At 37.9% G+C, this 7,407-nt stretch overlaps 1 pseudogene; it reads left to right on the forward strand.

Annotated features, from left to right (window-relative positions):
* Positions 1–5,325: 5,325 nt before the first annotated feature.
* Positions 5,326–6,521, forward strand: LOC116761155 (annotated as a pseudogene).
* The last annotated feature ends 886 nt before the right edge of the window (positions 6,522–7,407 follow it).

Here is a 7,407-nt window from a genome sequence, read left to right on the forward strand (position 1 = left end):
CTTGTGAACAATTTAAAACCCACTTTCAGGTTTCATCTGAAACCTGAAAGAAACCTGCCAGAAATACTAGGACTCCTTTTTTATACCCTCCACAACATTCTCTTTATCTGTTGTATCACTCTGCCACTAGTATTTGTCTATTATTATCTTCCTTGAGAGGGCAGTTGACATTTTTAACTGTTCATCGCTATATTCTCATAGTCTAGTGCAGTTCCTGGTTTTGTGTCTGGCACATAAATAGAAAATAAATATTTGTCCACTGACATAATACATAAAATTGTATCTACCTCAACAATCCCACTGCTTTTGGATCATTTTTATATCATATATTTTATGTTGTTTATCTTGTCTATCCTGTCATATTCTTTATGATTTCTATATGAAGAACTGATATTTTTGAAAGTTATGTTCAAAAGTTACTGGAGTTATTTAAATTCCACACCAACTTCTTCTAAATGTTTGTATTTTACCCTTTTAAATGATCACTTTTATCTTCTTTTTATTATTTATGAATCACTAGTTAGTTTATAAAATATCCAAAGACTTTTTTTTTGAGTTTTCCTGTAACCTTTTAGTTATTGATGTTCTAAGTGCTATACTCTATTGTCCTCTGAAGAATGATGTATGAGTGGAAAAGATGTTGGAAATTGGCCTTTCTTAGTATGGCTCCTATAGCCGCCATGCAGTAGGGACAACTTGAGATTAGTCTTAGATCACCTGCTTTCTCTTTCAGGCTTTTGGAGACGTCACTCCTCTGTCTTTGGTAGTCTGAAGCACTCTTAAATTTGGTTTCCTGGTGGTAATCTGTTCACTCTCCTTCTGCTTTTGAAGTTTAGTGAATTCTTTTTTCTTGAAATTTAAGGCTTTTATTAGGATATATCCTAGTGTTGATTTCAGCTTGTTCATTTAACACCAGACATATTTTCTAATTTTTCCATTTCTCACCTTAGTTATTTTTCAGAATTTTTACATTATTATGTGGATTATCAATTTTGCTCTATTATTCAGGTGTTTTCTTTGCATATTTTAAGGTGGTATTGCAATGTTGTAATATCCATATCCATATTTCTTATATTAAATGTTTGCTGTTTTCCATATTTTTCTTGACTATCTTCTATTTTATAAATGGCACGTTCATATGTCATTATATCCTTTTTTTGTATTAAAGGTCCATGTTTATATGTCACTATATCCTTTTCTTGTATTAAAGTTCTTTCTTTTGCAGTGGAGTTAGATTAGTGTTTTCTGGTTTTCCTGTTACCTTGCAAGCTCCCCCGTCCCATCCCCAAGTTAGGACCTATCAATTGCATCTCCTGAGCCAGCTTTTCCTCAGAACTCAGTAAGAAGAAGTTATCTTTTAGAAAAGTGAAACAAAAATACGTGTATGCATGTGTGTATGTGTACACACACATTTATTTTGTACAATCCCTGTTCAGTATTATTTTCCAATTAAATCACTGAATTGTAGTTTCTTCATTAAGAGTCTCACTGGTGTTCCTTATTGTTGGCTAATTCTGAAGCTATAGATAAACACTAATCTTAATTGAAAGTATTTAGCCTAATTGTTTTTTACCCTTAAGCAGGCCCATAGTACTTCTCCTTTGTTATTTCCTTCAGCAAATATATACTGAATACTTACTATATATGTCAGGCACTGTGCCAGGCACGGAGAGTATACAAAGACAAACCACATAGTTACTACACTTGTGTGACTGTCTCATATGGGAAACAGCTATCTTATAAAAATATAAGCCAAATTATAAAATATCAGGAACTATGGAAGTCCCAGTAATGTAATGGTGGTGGCTAATCAGAGAAAAGTTCTTACAGGAATTGAAACCAGAGATACTTCTTAAAGGACGAGGAGGGGTTATTTAGTGAATACCAGGGATGGAGATGGGAGAAGTGTGGAAGAGAAAGGCATGAGCAAATGCACAGAAGTAAGGACCAGCATAGTACATGGGGTGTGTGTGTGTATGTGTGTGTGTGTATGTGTGTGTGTGCGTGCTCCCATACAGTTTAGTTTTGCTGGAATTTGACTAGTCCAACAAGGAGTGGCAGAAGCACAGAGCAGGTCCTGGAGAGCAGGTCCTGGAGAGCCTTGTATGCCTTATAAAGGGACTTGGATTTTATGCTGAAGGTGAGTGGTTCTTAATCTTTGGATAATGTTCCCCTTTGAGAATCTGTTGACAGCACTGGAACCTCTCCAGAACAGTGGGGGGAGACTTGCACATGTTCATAGATTAAAGGGCTTGCACTCAAGACACTTCATATCTTCTTCTCCAAATACAAGCAAATGACAAAATATCAAATGAAATTAACTGACAATAAAATGTTATTTTGTGTGCGCATTTAAAATAAAGAATAAAATGAAAACTGTAAACAACAATAACATTGTGCAGGAAGGGACTGTGAAAGATGACATGATTGGCTAGGGGTAGAGGTAGAAATACTGTTACATTTTGCTAAAAATTATAATTAAGTATTCATATCAAAATTTTAGCAGAAGTCACCAAAAAGAATAAAAATGTAATCTATACTTTTAAAACCATCATAGATAAAAGAAAACATAAAATTATTTATCAAATGGAAGGTAAGTAGGGAAGGAATCTAAGAAAAACTTTGGATAAACAGAAACCACAAAATAGGATTGTAATAAAATCCTAATATACTAGTAACCATAATAAATACAATTGGGCTAACTTCACCAGGCAGATTTTAACACATTGAATAAAAAGAATAAAAATTTTAGCCACATACTACTTATAAGGGACACCCAAGTTAAATAATTAATTACCTAAATCAAAACCACACAGAAATGGATGAGGAAATATATACCATTCAAAAAATAACCAAAAGAGGGCTTCCCTGGTGGCACAGTGGTTGAGAGTCCGCCTGCCGATGCAGGCGACACGGGTTCGTGCCCCGGTCCGGGAAGATCCCACATGCCGCGGAGCGGCTGGGCCCGTGAGCCATAGCCGCTGAGCCTGCGCGTCCGGAGCTGGTGCCCCGCAACGGGAGAGGCCACAACAGTGAGAGGCCCGCGTACAGCAAAAAAAAAAAACCCAAAGAAAGTTGATCTAGCTAAACTAATATTGGACAAAACAATGTAAGGCAAAAAGCATTTATGAGAATAAAGCAAGGGCACTACTTAAGAATAATAAGAAGATAAAAGGGAAGGAGATTAAAAAATATGAGGTACTGATGGAGTACTAGGTAGCTTGGGACAAGATGGGGTCAAGGGTACACATGATGAACTTTAAGATTCTTGGGAAAGAATAGTGCAGATGGTTGAGAATGGGTGTAACCTAATTGTTGGCAGTCCTCTCTTGTGGTTAGAAAAATTGGGGTAGAGATAAGGAGGCGTGCATTTTCACTTGTGTCCAGTGGCTATTCAGAAAAATCTCACTTTGAAGTTTTCCCAAGTTATTCTGGGAGGCTTGAAACTGGTATTTCATATGCTCCCAGGACCATTCTGCCAGCTGCATTAACTGAGCTTATGGTTCAAGGATAAGTTCCTAGTCTTAGTACTGGATCAGCTACCTCTTCTCAGGACCATGTGGTTCACATTTTTCTCATGGGTTTGCTGAAAGCAAAAATAGGAACTGCATGTACATAATAAGCACAAGGAGGCTGATTACTCAATGAAAGTTTACTACTCTTATTTTGACCAAACTACAAAACATCAACCAAGATTGTTCTTGTCATTGGAGGTTCATGTATTAAAGATCTTTTCTTGAATTAAAGAGGCTTACCCATTTTATATTCTATACCCCCCTTCTCTTGACATAGAATACATGGATGTCAGTGGTCTATACCCCTTCTACGAGGGCAGCCATGAATGGGAGTTAAGGGGCTGGTGAGCATATATTAAGGTGGCAAATGAATGTCAGGTTAGATTTAAATCTGGGGGGAAACTGAAAGCCTATTCCTTGAAATGACTGCTAGGCATCTACTCATTGAACAGTATAAGCATTAGTTAGGACCTCTCCTCCAAATGCTAGCAGGCATAGTATGGGAATGAAGTCAGCTATTGGGCAGATTTCAGGCATCAGGATAAATCCAGATTGGCTTTTCTCATTTGCTACATTATCTCAATCCACATGACAGATGGTAGTGTACCATGACAGATGGTATAAAATGATATCACTGGATTAGGATGACAGCTATTGGGGAGTTCAAATTCTGATCATACTTTGAAGGTAGAGTCAAAAGGATATTCTAATGTTGCAAATGGTATATGGCATTACCTGTTGCCCCCCAAACCACCCATGTGTACACTTATGATGTTGTCCAATGTTTTAGAAATATCAACAGTTAACTATTGAACCCTTCCAGTTAAGTTTGGCAGATTGACCACCCTTGCCCATCAGCTCTCCCTCCAAAAACTTCATTAAAATATCAGTGAAGAAGCAAAAAAGTATTAACCACAAGGGTAAATTCAACATAAGGGAAAACCATGGATGAAAGATTTCAAAAAATGTTTAGACAGCAAACTAATGGAGGAGATTTAATGAACTTAGCAGACTAGAAGAAGTAGAAATCCAAATACCTGCAAGAGGTGGGGTACTTATAAGAATTTATCTAATTTACCTTGAAGAATGCCTAGAACATGGGCTGAGGTGTGATTGGCAACATGATTGGTTTAATATCTGTACATCAACTGGTTGAACTTGCCTGCTCCCCTGCAATTCCCTGAGCAGTCAGAGAACGACTCTACCCACCTCCATTGCATGCAGCAACAGGTTTAGTCTGGAGAAACTAAGCCCAGGAGCTCTGGATTCAGAGACAACAGACATAGGATAAGATAGGGGTGAGTGTTGGAGCTAAGAATATTGGAATTATGTAAACATCTATGTATTGAAACACTGGACTAGCAGGCTGCTTCTCCTGCTTTGCTCCTAGAATCCTAGACAGCCAGGTTGCTACCCTCCACCAACACACAACAATGCACTTCTTCCAATCAGCTTCTCATTTTTACATAAAGGGAATGCCGATAATCACTGCACATTTGAGAAAAGACAACTCAAGAGGCAGAGACAAAAACAAACAGAAAAAAACTTGGACAAAAACAATCAATGGAACAGAGAACCAAATAAAGGTCATAGTTAATATCATCAAAGATAGAAGAAAAGATTATCTGTTTATGAAACCAAAATGGGATCTTATAGAAAAGGAAATAAGAACAATTTTTAACTTTGGAAATTAAAAATATGATGAACAAGAACAGGTTTGCTTCAGCTTCTGCTGATGGCATGCCATGGCCCGAGAGCTGCTGGGAGACCAGAGCCTGCAGGAGGAGATGCTGCCAGTAGGAGGGTGGGCATGGACAGCGGTGTGAAGCTGGGCTCTGAGGCTGCGGAGGAGGTGGCAGAGGCAGTGGAGGGTTGGATGCTTGTTGGGGGCACTGTTGAGCTGGTGGGTCACTGACCCAGGGAAGAGTCCATCGTGTTCTTCTGTGCTCAGCTCTCTCCAGGCCAGATGCTGCCTCTCCCACCTAGTGAAGAATCTGGGGGCATAGGTCTTGGCAGTCTGGAATAAGTTCAGCTCTCTGAGCTACTGAAATTCTACTTGGAATAGGAACAGAAATTCCAACCACAAAAAAAGGACTGAGCTTGACGAAGGCTTCCCCTGAGAACAATAACATTGTGTGTTAAAGACAGAGACAGGTCAAGATTTAAGAGATTTAACCAACTTTTTTATTTTCAATCTTGCACATAAACTTTTATCCTGGTTGTCAATATTTTGGACAGATCCTTGGCTTTTATGAAGGTGAAACCTAAAATTTGTCTTGCACTGGAGTCTGTTGTTTTTGCTGGCTGCCAGAAGAGTTGAAGAAGAATGCAATGATTCATCTTCTCATGAAGTAGTCTGGATTACTCAATGTAAATGCACTGCTTCTGACAGAAAACAAAGGAAAAAAATAACTTTGGAAGAAAAATTAGAACAATGAAATGGAACATACTGCTGTATTAAACTTTTTTTTTCTTACACAAGACTATTATATTTCTTCATATTTCGGAAAGGAAAGAAATATTGAGCCTTGATAAACTGGAAGCTCAGCTGAAAGCTTGCAATTTTCCACTAGTCTTTGCAAAAGCAAAGCCATCAGTATTAGCTTTGTGTCTTCTCATTCTGGAAGTAGAAACGTAATTCATTAAGTTATCGCAGTTTCTCCAGCTTGTTGTAAAGTATTCAAAGATTAATGATACTGGGTCCTTTTACTGGAGGTAAGTAAATAGTTTCTAAGTGACTAGCTGGATATTTTCTCTTGGATGTTGCAAGAAGTTGGTTTGGATTGTCTATAGGCAAGAGCCCAGACACCCCAAGACAGCAACTGTGGTGTTCCTAAGTTGTCAACAATACCAGAAGATTGCTGTCTTGATGAAAGTGAAAGTGAATCCCTTAAGGATGTGAATTTTAGAGAATGAAGTCTCAGCAGTTCTCTCGCCATCTCAGTGATCAAAGATGCACTGTCTTTTTCAACTCAAAAGTGGCACACTCTCTGTTTTCCATCTTAGAAATCTAATTACATTGTGTCAGACTTTAAATTATACATATAGTTTATAAGCAATTAATGGGGAAGTAGGTAGTTTTTGGTCCAGCCCCTATCTAGGTAGGACTACAAAGACTGGAACACCTGTTGTCTATAATTATTCAGATCAGATCTGGTTTATTTTCATATTCCAAGCTATCAAATGGGTTAGGACCTCTCAAATGATTGAAAATGATTAAAATTTTTCACTTTAGTTTTTTCTTTGAATAAAATAATTTTTAGCTACTTTTCCATATGGATAATATATTTTGCTGGTAAGGATGTAGGGAGGTAGAGAGAGAACCTTCTTTTTCCCCATGATGAAATATAAAGCAGAAGACTTTGATATCTGCTGAGAATAAAAGAGCCGAGTCTGAGCGAAGATGAGGTTTGAGGGAGGGGAGTGGTGCAAGTTCTGAATGTGTTTTGAGGGGAAGGTTGGAGGGAACTAATCAAGGAAAGTAAGAGTACTGAGGTTGATGCTGAGGTCCTAGCCAGGGCTGAAAATCATGAATTTATAGTAGTGCAAAATCAAAGAATTGGGAGATTTTTATCCAGTATTCTCAACTATCAAAATGTAGAAACAAAAAGGTTAACTGTTACTGCTCCAGGATTTGGGTTTTGCAGTTGCTGAACTTCTGAGGTCCAAGCTCAGTAAGGAAGGAAGTTAGCCTAGGATGGAACCGATAAATCCAAAGAAAATGGGGAATCCAGGGACTAGAGGGTTTGTGGAAATTGTTGTGCAGATTTGGTGGGAAGGATAGTAGGAGAGAGGTGAAAAAACAAAAATTTGTTTACAAAGTATAGAATATGAAACTTTGAAATTTCTGAGTGAGCTATTAAAATGTGTTCTTTAGAGGAGCGCTGTAATG

The sequence above is a fragment of the Phocoena sinus genome, chromosome 10, assembly GCF_008692025.1.
Source record: "Phocoena sinus isolate mPhoSin1 chromosome 10, mPhoSin1.pri, whole genome shotgun sequence".
In the NCBI taxonomy this organism is placed as follows: domain Eukaryota; kingdom Metazoa; phylum Chordata; class Mammalia; order Artiodactyla; family Phocoenidae; genus Phocoena; species Phocoena sinus.